The sequence below is a fragment of the Sciurus vulgaris genome, assembly GCF_902686455.1.
Source record: "Sciurus vulgaris genome assembly, chromosome: 7".
In the NCBI taxonomy this organism is placed as follows: Eukaryota; Metazoa; Chordata; class Mammalia; order Rodentia; family Sciuridae; genus Sciurus; species Sciurus vulgaris.
Genome location: NC_136467.1, coordinates 35,732,370 through 35,744,713, shown reverse-complemented (window position 1 = coordinate 35,744,713; position 12,344 = coordinate 35,732,370). Strand labels below are relative to the sequence as shown.

The 12,344-nt window shown below is 39.3% G+C and overlaps 2 long non-coding RNA genes across 3 annotated transcripts in view; both read left to right on the top strand.

Moving 5' to 3' along the window:
- The window catches only part of LOC306666241, a 44,516-nt gene extending 37,085 nt beyond the window's left edge, over positions 1-7,431 (top strand). Inside the window, exon 3 of one of the 2 annotated variants that reach the window (XR_013765245.1) lies at positions 5,626-7,431. This is a non-coding gene — a long non-coding RNA (uncharacterized lncRNA). Of the gene's footprint in view, positions 1-558; positions 757-5,625 lie in introns of those variants that run through there. The other variant, XR_013765246.1, reaches the window with a different exon arrangement.
- A 48-nt stretch (positions 7,432-7,479) lies between these two features.
- On the top strand, positions 7,480-8,787 carry LOC306666239. Its single transcript, XR_013765242.1, has 2 exons — positions 7,480-8,043; positions 8,166-8,787. It is a non-coding gene; the product is annotated as an uncharacterized lncRNA (long non-coding RNA).
- The last annotated feature ends 3,557 nt before the right edge of the window (positions 8,788-12,344 follow it).

The window sequence follows — 12,344 nt, the reverse complement described above, 5'->3', positions numbered from 1 at the left end:
TAAAAATGGGGTGGGACTTTTTCAGAAGTAGTAAGAACTTTCAGGAAGCATCAGCAGAGCCGTCAAGCAAGCACTGGGTACATGTGAGCCTGGGTAAAGCATTTTATTTTGAGAATCAACTGACCTGAACTATACCACACTCCTATGAGCAATGCAAAAAACAAAATCAAGTCTTTCATTTTGTTCTCAGAACCATGAGAGACCACAAATCTACACCCTGGCCTGTAGGGAGTCTAGAACATTCCTGAGAAATGAAATTTAACAGACAAAAGGTGATGAGTTAATCAAAACTATATTTCTGACCCTATGTGCGACTCTACATCGTGTACAACCAAAGAAATGAAAAGTTGTATTCCATTTGTGTACAATGAATCAAAATGTAGTCTGTCTGTCATATATAAATATATTTTTCTTTGTTCTATTTAGTTATACATTTCTGATCACTAAGAAACATTTCAATTTTTCCAGTTAAATAATTAGACTTTGTACTTCTAAGTAAATATGCTAAGAGAGTAACAATGAATTAACATTCTCTATTACTCTGGGATGTTTTTGCAGTATTAAGGCCTTCTAGAGGATATCAGAATAATCCACATGTGGTCCCAGCTATTTGGGAGGCTGAGGCCAGAGGATCCCTTGAGCCCAGGTTTGGAACCAACCTGGGCAACACAGCAGGACCCCGAGACCCTGTGGAATAAACATCCCTCTTTGTAAAGCTGAAAGATATATATGCAAGTGATATTCTTGGAAAAGGAAAGAACATCTGCTGATGCTTCATTTCTACTTAACATACAATAGCATCTAAATATACTTTCTTCTTAATAAAATACAAAAAATAAAATAAAAATAAAAATAAAAACTTTCACCAAAAACATCCAGGTCAAAATTTGACTGAATCTAAATGCACTTTAATAAATGAGCTCTTCCATACTACAGAACATTATTCTTGTTAAGCCATTTGTCAAACTCACGTTCCAACATTTTACATTAGTAATCATGATTTTTTAATAATATAGAATTATGTACTTTAAGAAGTTGATGGTTATTTTACTATATGGATTTAGGGATCTATAAACCCAAGTCTTGGTAATTATTCCCAACCTTTAATTTTTTTTCTTTTTTAAGCGTGAAAGTCAAAAGCATGGCAGAAATACTTGCCCTTCATAAGCAGGGTGCTCAAGAGCTCTTTGTATGGACCATGACTCTCTTGGTTGCTACACTGGTTGCCAAAATGCCAAGGATTTGGTATTTCCACATTTATTATTTCATTGTTGTTTTGTCTTATTTGTATTCCCACATAACACTCATCTTCAGAATGTTATATATAGCAATAAAAAATTAAAATGAACAATCAGTCATACAATATGCTGAAATTGTGATAAAGGGAAAACTAGTTCTCTAAACAAAGACACAGTTGGAGTGCCAGGAGCTTAATGTTACTTAAAAACACCTTTTGCCTTGTTAAGGGCTACAAACGGACAGGGAAGACCTCCCTAGTGCCTTACGAATTTTCAGTAGACACTTGTTATTGTGACACCAAGAAAGGGGTAGCAAATGTGAGCCATGTACCCCCTTCAAAATAAACTCACACTCACTTTCAAAAGTAGGGAACGTTTGAGCCACAGAATCACAATCTATATTATATAGTGGAAGCACACATTTACCAACTAATAGTTATCAAGTTGACTAAGAAAATGGAAAAGAAGTTTGCTGAATTGAACAGTGTACTTTTTGAACTATAGTTTTATTGCAGTCCACTGACAAATTTAATGTGCATAAAAAATTCCAATTTTTCTTAAAATTGAGGATGTAACAGAAGCTAAATCTAATTGTCACTTCAAACCCACCGTTAAAACATCCCATACATTCCTTAACCAGCAAAATCTATAAGAAAGGTTCTAAAATCTTGAGAAATAAGTATACTTCAGAAGTATTCTCTTTTTTGTGGGGGCAGCAGGTACCGGGGATTGAACTCAGGGGCACTCAACCACTGAACTACATCCCCAGCCCTATTTTGTGTTTTGTATAGAGACAGGGTCTCATTGAGTTGCCTAGTGCCTCACTTTGGCTGAGGCTGGCTTTGAACTTGCAATCCTCCTGCCTCAGCCTCCTGAGCTACTGGGATTACAGGTGTGTGCCACTGCACCTGGCCAGAATCATTCTTTTTAGAAGACAGAATATCCCTGGGGATTCTGAGTTGGAAAGTCTGGGTTGAGGTTCAAGCACATTTCTGCTGTGCTGGGGATTGAACCCAGTGCTTGCAAGGCAAACACTACCAATTGAGCTATATCCCCAGCCCCTCAAGCACATTTTAAAAGATTTTTTTTTTTTTTAAAACTCCTAGGAGTTCTGAAAGACAGGTTAGGATTCAGAACCACTATTCTAAACTAATGGTTCTCACGATGTGGCCCCCAGACCAGCAACATTAGCTTCATCTGGGAACTTGTTTCAAATGCAGCTTCTGGAAATCACTGAGATCTGGTGAATTAGAAATAGAAGGGGCAGGAAGGGGTTCACAAGCCCTCCAGGTGATGTGGTTCATGCTAGAGAACCACTGTTTAATGCAGACACGAGTTAGGTCAAAATCATCGTACACTTATGAAAACGAAACTACCAGAACTTTCACCAGATTTTCTTTTTTATATCTATGCTCAGCACAGGGGAAAAAAAAAAAAACGAGTCTTAGAAATCTATTAATCCATACAAGAATCAACCACGGCTACTTTAAAAAATGTTCCCACATGTGATCACTTCTGTCACCTTGACCTTAGTGTCTGACTCCTTCCCTGAGTTAGAGCAAAGCTCAGCAAACTTCTGCTGTAAAGGGCTAGAGTCAATGTTCTCACTTCTTGTAGGCCACGTGGTCTCTACTACAAACATTCATCTCATATGCAGTACATAAGTGAATGTGTCTGTGTTCCAATAAAACTTTATTTACAAAAACAGGTGTCAATTCAGATTTAACCCAGGGCTATAGCTCACCAACTCCTGTGTTTAAGGCATGATGCCCAAAAAAATGTGGGGAAGAAAAACCAAAACAGAACAAAACACATCATTCTACACCCATGAAACGAGCATACTGTCAAGAGTGCAATCCAATCCAGAATCTGCTTTAGGGTGAAGAAAAAGACTGTTCAAGGAAAAAGTGTTGCATTTCATTTATTCTCTTATCAAGCAGTAAACATTAAGTTGCATACACACACCCGAAACCAAACAGCAAACCCCTACCTACACAGACCCAAGTCTACCAAGGAAAACATTTTAAATAACTAGGAAAAAAAAAAAAAAAAAAAAAAGCCAATGTTTTGATGACATTGCTAAGAGTATAAAGTAGTGAGTGTCACAAAGCTCTGAAGAAGGCACAAACACGTGACAGTAGGCTTGAATCTCCAGCAATCAACAAGATCATGCTACTTGGTGAAAAACTACACCAAGTAAAGGAAATAGCACAGCAGTGCTTAGGCTTAAAACTCAAGGTCAATACATTCCAAGAGAGCAGCACTGCTGGACCATGGACTCAGCCTTCTCCCCTGACCCTTCAGTGCATCCTCCATGTAGCAGCTACAGTGCTTTCAAAGACAAAATCCTCCAATGGAGTTCCACTGTGCTTTAAAACTTCATTCTCACTTGCCTCTAATTTCGGTTACTTTGGAGGTTAAGGTAGGAGGATCATGAATCGGAGATCAGCCTGGGCAACTTAGTGAGACCCTGTCTCAAAATTTAAAAAAAAATTTTTTTTAAAGATGTTGTCCAAAGGTAGACCAACACTGGGTTCAATACCCAGTTATCCTACCCACCAAAAAAATAAATAAAAAATAAAAAATCTCTAGAGCCCTTGTCTATCTTTCTGAACTTCTCTCCCATCTCTCACCTCCCCCATACTCTGGTCCACACCTCCTGCCTCTCTCATTCCCTCCACAAAAACTCGTACTCCATTCTTGCCACACTTTAATATTCATCTTTAGAACAAACCAAGAAACCAGGAATGTGTCCCCAGACTTCAACTCAGTTCCAAGTTAGGATCACACATCTCTTCAGAAGGCTTTCCAAGTACCCTATCTAAAGTCATACTTTATGACATTTCTCAGTCAGCTCTTTACAGCATCAAGAAATGCAAATATTCAGATTCCAAATAGACTTGCATACTTGAAAAGATACCAGCTATGGCCTACCCTTGTGTTCTGTTGCTGAACTATTTGGTCTAAACAACATCACAGAGAAACAATACCAGGTTTTCCCCAACCTGTCTGTCTGTATTCTAAATTACATTGCTAGCAGTGACAATCTGAAAGTTGCCGGCTAAAAGCTGATGATGCCCTTAAAGATGAAACTGAATCCTCAACAAATGTGAGGCATTAATGTACCAATCCTAGAACTAATTTGGTATTTCTGGCTTCTTGTCCAGCTTCCGGTTAATGTTTGAGTATTTCTAGTTTTATTCAAATGCAATTATCCTTTCATTAAATTGCTAAAACCAAAGCTAGGATCCATCTAATGGAAAATTCACTCCTCAAATCAAAACCAATTGGTGACTAGGACAAAAAACTTGCATCCAATAAAAAAATAACCAATTAGTTCTTTTTAGAACTATGACAAATCTGATGCGAAATAGAGAAAGTTACATATTTCATTATTAAGATAATTTTGATCTTGTGATCTTTTATTGAAAGTACTTGTGAGGTATCCTGGTCCAGGTTATGAGAATGAACAAACTACAGCTGAACTTTGCTCATTTTAATCCCAAAGACTAATTGAGCCCATCTCAGAAATAAATAGGCACTCCTAAGATCTTATTTACTGAAGGAAAAAGAATATATTCGTACACATAGTAGGACTAAAGTTCTGGTCCTACTGGACTGTTGAAAGTGAAATTCATTATATTTCCTTCACAGATTAATAACTTAAGAATACATTCATTTTCCGTGATATAAAAGATACCATAACGTGGGTAGTGAGGCTAGGTAGGACACAGTAGTGGAGGAAAATAAGATGTCCCCTACTTTCACCCCTTAAAACAGGAAACACAAAGATTTCCACTGGAATAGTTTTACTCCTTGGTGTGTATCATAATTGAGGGAGAAGAGCAGGAGAGGAAGGAACAGACTAGTCTGCCCTTCCTCAATATTCAAATGTGGAAATAAATTTTTTCCCGATTTTTTTTTCTTCCATCTGATAGAGATAATCCAGGCAATTGTGGTACCTAACGTTTGAACACATGTTACATCTAACAAGACTAGAAATGGTCACTGCTCATAAGGGACTTACAAAGACTTGCAAAGGTTGGTTTTGAATATTACTGATTATTCTCCTTCAACTGTAAGAGAAATGACAATCATCTAGAAATGGCTATCAATTATCTGTTTACTTATAACACATGAAGTTCCTTTCCCTAGAATATGATGGAAACATTTCACAGAAAGAGACCAAGAACAGCTGAAGCAAGAGGCTAGGAGACAACTTTTCCTCAGTAAAATCCTGGGTCTTTGGGAGCTTCTGAAAGGGGTACTTCTTGTGTAAATTCCACAGAGGGACACCAGAATATGGAAGCCTTACAGGTGTGAACAGGTAAAGAATAAAAGATTGATCTATTAACCGAGTCCCCAGGCAGCTTTCGTCTGGCCCTAGGTGAGCTGAGAGCTCAGAAGTTGGGATGCTGCTAATAAGAGAGCTTGGATATTTACAAGCAAAAGAGGCAGGTAGGAAAGGAGTTCTCCAAGCTTCCAGGTAAGTTATCAAACTTTACCAAACTTTATCCCTTTTGTAGAACCCAACTTATTGGCTGAATGTAAGTGGATCCCAGTCCCTATAAACAAACTTACAAATAGGAATTTTTAGCTCTGTATTAATTTGATCCTTCACCCTATCTTGCAAGGGGCAGTGCTTTAAAATTGGTACCTTTTGTCTCTTTTATCTAGTTCTGTTAGACTTTGTTGACTGGTTACAATCATTATCTTTAAGTGGTCCTGTTCAGAGCTGGGACAAGCCTCCCTTGCTTTGCCCACCTATCTTAATGTCACATATCAGTCATATGTTTCTGACATCATAGATCTGCCACAGAAATCTGCAAATACTAAAGTGAGTGGATTCAGTAATAGATTTTGAACCTATATTACATTTTGCCTAAAACGATATTGTCACTCGTTCGTGGTTAAATAGGCCCACAAGAGAGTGTCATAAATGCCAAATTATGATTTTAAAAAGACTTTAAAAGTACTCATCTGTCCAGAAAGTCCAACTTTTTCCTCAAATATTTACCACTCAAAATCAAATATATCCCTGTCTTTTCTTCCTCTTTATCACTGCATGGTTTATATTTTTACTTTTGATAAGGAAAAAATTTTTACAATCTCAGACAAATAATATTTACTATTTTATACAAGTTAGTAATAAGTTCTTTTTTTAAGCAAGAAATAAAAAAGCCTAATATGAAACTGTTGAAAAAACATTTTTCTGTCCCATTGATCATAATTGTTGAAGGTTAGGCAATACTCATAAACCTACTATTACCTTATTTCTTTGAAAAGGTACTCCTTTCTTTTAATGCTTTCAATTGATAGCAGTGGAAACTGTACTTATTACTATTGGACAATTTGGGTAGTTTTTCTTTGGTAGTCCATAATTAGATAAGTTCACTCAAATTTTCTTAAGTTCTTTATACTGCCTCTCCTGATTTTTCCCCCCTTTATATGAAGGACCATCTAGAGATTTGATGCCACGATTTCCACCAAAAATACAAACAAAACTATAGTTTGAAAATGTTTTCTTTTGAACAATTGCCTCTATGGAGATGCTGACCTGCTTAACACTCAAAGAATGAGTGCTAGTTCTTTTATTTTGTTTTAAATATATGGGCTCCTATTATTTCTCAAGAGTAAACCTTGAAACTTTTTGCTTAGCTTGTTTTTAATAAATAAGTTAACTAGAGGAAATGTTCACATTAGTTATCTGCTTAAGTTCAATGTGGATCAAGGTTAATGTTGGATCTTAGTATAATGTTGCAGCTTTTTCGGCAGCAAGTGAAATGGTAATTGTCTGGAAACAGACTGTGATATCAGTTCACCTATACTGCATGAAGTTCCTTTCCCTTAAATATGGCAGGAATCTTTCTCAAAAAAAAAAAATTTTTTTTTTTTCAGTTACCTTAACCTCATCTTGCAAATGAGAAACTTAAATGGAAGATTCGCCGCAAAATTCTACCAAGTAGGTAAATTTCAGAGTTTAGAATGACGGTGACTTAAAAGAACATTACTGCTTGTCTTTAAGGTCCACCAGAAGGGATTTTTTTAAAGTCACATTAAAAAGTCCATTTTCCCAGTCTTCGTTAAGAATTAACTAGTCGTGTGAGAATAAAGGCCGTAGTTGACTTTGCCCAGTTGTAGGTTTCAAAGCTAATCAATGCGTTGAAAATAGAAAAGCGTGGAAAGATGCTCTTCTTACCTCCGGTGAAAGCAGTGTCCCAGCTTTGTTAGTACTGTAACCATCTTTCCCAGAGCAAGAGCAGCGAACGCCAGAGTCACAAGAAGTAGGGGAAAGGTAATCGGAGCTCTGTCGCGACACACCTCCTCTCTGTGGCTCTCGCGCGCCCTTCACGGTTAACCACGATCCGGATCCTGTCATTTCTGCTCAATCATCCAGCAGCTGCTTATAAAGACCAGGCTGAAGCCTGGGCACGAGGAGCAGGAGCGGGTGGAGGAGGAGGACCGGCACGAGCGCCGAGTCTGCAGACGGACTTCAGCTGGAAGACTCCCAGGGACCCCGCTGCTGCGCGGCTGCAGCTGAAAACCCGAAAGCCGCACGTTATTGAGCAGAGATCAGCTTTCCAGGAACAAGCTGGAGCTGCGGCCCAAGCCCCGCTGCTTCCTCGAGGCTCTTGCTAGCAGATGTGTGTGAACCAAAGCTGGCTGTGTGCTCAAGAGAGCGACCCCTGCTACTACTGAGCATGCTCGACTTTCCAGCTGTCTCACCAGGGCCTTTCAACTGTTGACTTCTCTAGATGCGAAAAAGGGACAATGGAGAAGTGGGCAGAGGGGAGATTCAATGGAGGTAATTTTAAACATGGAGATGACCTCCTCCCTTCCCCTCCCCTGCAAAATGGGGTTAGGGGTGCGAGTGGATGGATGCATCCTTCTGCACTTAACAATGTTTTTGTTTTTGTTTTTTGACAGGTTGACAGAGATGTTCTGGAAGCGATCAATAGCTTTTAGTCTTTAACTCTCTCCGCGCACAATGAAGTTGCTTCTGGGGTCAAGTATGTGTTGTACGCAGTGAAAGGATTTAATGCTAACAAATCACTGTCAATCAAAGATTAGGTATGGAATTGCCTAAATTTGGAGGTTTAGGCAATGTGCCACAGATTAATTATTCTCAAGCCGAGTGTAATATGCACCTAGGTCACTTTCTTAAAACATATTTTATAAAAGTGTGCAATTTTTGAAATTTAAATGTTAGCTATGTTATAACACGTACATTTTAAAAACTTAAATCTTCCACACGGCAGTTCAATTTAAGCTGAGACTATCTGGCTAATTCATGATTTCCAAATCTTTTCTCTAGATTTAGTAAATGGCAAGTAATCCGTTAATGTTTGTGTGAGAATGAATTGTGGGTTTGCTAGGTAATCTGTAAATGGCACTTAACAGGAAAGCTGAGGTTCTTGAATTTGATATGCATCCATATTCAGACTCTTGACCTTCTCGGCTTTCTATTTTGGGCTGCTCCAGTGCTTAAAAATAGGAATACACTGTTTTTGCTGTATATGCAATACATAAGCAAATTGAATTTTCAATACTATTTGGAGCTTAATGTTTTTATTGTGGCCCTTTTCCTCCTCTTTTTCAATCCCCCTCACTTGATACTCACCAAACTGGATCTAATTCAGAGCTACTAACAAAACCAACAACACTGACTCTCCACAATTTGCACACGACATTTCATTTTTAAAAAACATCTAGCCAACCATCTCTGCCAAAACTATGGATGGTGACTCTAAGAGGCTTTCATAGCTGAAAGGGATCCTGAAACAGCTTGAAAGCTTACCGTGAAAGTCCACTGGAAAAATGTGAGTGAGTTGGGTATGTCTTACTTTCTTACCAGGTGTCTCTTTGGCCCACTGATTCAGTCCCTTGGGGCAGTAAATAGTCCCCCACCCTTTTTCTGGATCCTTATGCCCTCCCATTAAGATTTAGGTGCCACCTGCACACCTCCTGAGTTCAGGGACCTTCCAGATTCCCCAGCCCCAGGGCCTCTCTAGGGCCTGCTTCTATCACTACACTTTCTGCATTGACTTGTGAATTATGCCCTGCCTACCAGCAGCTGTGAACACCTAAATGGTGGAAACAACGCAGACTGTTTGCTTTTATACAAGTGTGTACATCAGCCCAATTTCCCGTTTTCACATGCTTTCCGATTAGATGAAGGAAGCACGGAAGGGAAAGAAGACTCTTGGAATAACCACTTGGAAAATTGGTGGAGTTAATCTAGAGACATTTCCCAGAGGAAGTGACTCTACAAGGAAAAAGAACCTTTTCTGTATCACCACAGTCAAAGATTTCATAGGTGGAAAGGAGACTGTAGGTAGAGAAGTAGCGACGCAACTAACTGCCCCTGCCATGTGCCCTAACGCTCACTCATTTAGTTTTATAGCATTAGTTTCTCACTGAATCTCATTCATCTCCCAGAATTTTTTTTTCCTGTTCTTTTTATCCTGGGAATCTGGTGCTCAAAGGTTGCCCATGGTGTCCTCATTACCAAAGCCAAGAATTTCCCAGTTTTGATGACCAAATCATAGCTATCACTTATTTGCACCTTCTCTGCCTGGCACAGCTAGATTCTTTACAAACATCATATTTAATTAGCACGAGAAGCATCTTGTAGTAGTATTTATCACAGTTTAACATTTTTAACTTACAGTATTTAATGTTTGCTAGTGTCAGAACAAAACAGGGACACACGACAATAATCGGTAATGGATAGATAAGGAGAGAATATTATTATTTGATCCTACAGCCGAAGCTTGGAGAGCCCAAGGGGATACCACCAACAGGAGGAGCAGTGTGTGGATTGTGTGTTGTTTGGTGCTAGAGTTCATCAGTGCTTAGTATAGACTACAGAGTCAATCCTCATGAGTGCCTTCCCTGAAGCTATACAACTAGTTAAAACTGAAGGTAGGGGCCAATTCGAATTTTACCCCAAAGTCTAGGCTAAAACTCTCTGCCACATAGTCCCTCACCTCCTCTATAAAATTCTTTCTTCTTTTGAATTCCCCAACATCACTCTTCTGATTCTCTTCCCCTCCCCCACTCAGTTTTTTTAATAATTGAAGTTTCTTTCATTTGTGCCATTGTCACTACTTGGTCACTTCTTATGACGGCGGCTTAGCTGTTCAACTGGTCACCCTGTTTTTTGTTTTTGACGCCCCGTTTTTGTCTCTTACTCAGCAATCCATTTCTCCTAACAACCCCCCAAAGTATCTTCCTAAAAATTCTTTTACCAATGCAGTGAACACTCTTGGTTGCCTTTACAGAGCTCTTCCAATTTCCCTTAACAGATCCCCGGTTATGAGTCTTTATCTTCCATGTCCCCCAAATAGTCCATTTGCTCAAGGACAAGTTGCCTGATGTGATGGCAACACCATGCTCTTGCCAGTCATTGGTTAAGGAATGATCATGTGACTTAATTGTAATTGATGAAGAGGCCTGGCAAGTTCACAACAGGCTTCAGGAACCTTCTTTTCGCTTGAGAATCACTAAATGTCTAACATTTAAATAAGGAAGTTATCACCCCTAACTACTGTGAACCATATTAACACCCTGAAAAGATCAACCTTATGTCAACACTGTACAAAGTAAAGAACAAAGATGAAAGGCTAGAGGTTTGGTGGTATCACCGAATTGATCTGCCCACCCAGATGCCTACCTTACCACTTGGTTTGAGTCAGTAAATCTGTTTAAAGCCACAAAAATTAGGTTTTCTGCTTGCAGCCAAAAAAGTCTTCCTTGTTTGAGATAAGAGTTTTGTTTTGTTTTGTTTCCCTTTCCTTTCAAAATGCTTAAATAAGAGTTGGGGATGCGGCTTAATGGTAGAGCTTTTGCCTAGCATATGCAAGGCCCCAGGCTGAATCCCCAGTACTGCAAAAAAAACAAAACAAAAAACTGAAGAATAAGCTCAATTTCTTAAGAGCAAAGCATTTGAGAACCTTCTCGGCCCCTTCTGTCTTTGTACTTTTGCTCTACCATATCATTTTGGATTTTCTACCAAATCCAATTTTCCCTCCAAGATCTGGATTAAAAGAAATTTTCTCTAAGATAGATTTTCAAAATTAATACTTCTTCTTTTTTGTTGTGCTGAGGATCATACCCATGGCCTCACATATGTCAGGCAATCACTCTACCACTTAGCTACATCCTCAGCTCTAATATTTCTTATCTTCATACATGTGGCTTGTACCTCTGTGTGTAAGTCTGGGTTCTCCAAGAATTGGAGTAGCCAAGATGGGATTAAACTACAACAAATTTTTACTAGTAATGTCTGTAAGAGGAAATGGAACGGAAGAGCCTGGAGGAGCCATCAGACCATGCACGTATAACTTCAAGGGAGGGAGAGAAAGTGGGAGGGAGATTGGAAGGAAGGAACAAACTTAGCTGGGTACAGTCCAGTTCTCAAGAATGTTCAGGAAGGCTGGTGGTGAATCCTTAAGACAGTCTTTTCAGAGGAGTCTGGCTCTTTCTAGAAATGGGCTACCTTAGTTTCGTTGCTGTTTTCTGTTAGGATTTGGACGTGAGGTGTCCCCCAAAAGCTCACATGTGAAACAATACAAGAAGGTTCAGAGAAACGATTGGGTTGTAAGAGTCTTAACCCAATCCGTGACTTAATCCCCAGATGGAATTAACTGAAGTCGTAGGGTGTGGCTGGAGGAGGTGGGAATTGGGGTGTGGCTATGAGGTATATATTGGTAACTGGCGAGTGGAGTCTCTCTACTTCCTGATTACCATGTGCATGGCTTCCCTCTGCCACACTCTCCCGCCGCGATGTTCAGCCTCAAGGAATGGAGCCAGCCTTCTTTGGACTAAGACTTCTGAAACAGTGAACCCTCAAATAAACTTTTTCTCCTCTATAATTGTTCTGATCAGATCCTTTAGTCACAGCAGTGAAAAAGCTGACTAAAATACTGTTCTTGGTGGGGAGCAGCAGGTGGGAAGTGTGGCCCAGCAAAGAAGCTGCCCTGGCTGTCCACACAGCAGGGGGCCTTGATGTATCATTCATTCACTTTGCCCTAAATATATACTCATATTCATTCCACAGTGGATTATAAACTACTGAAAGGCAAGACCTGGGTTCATTTTTTT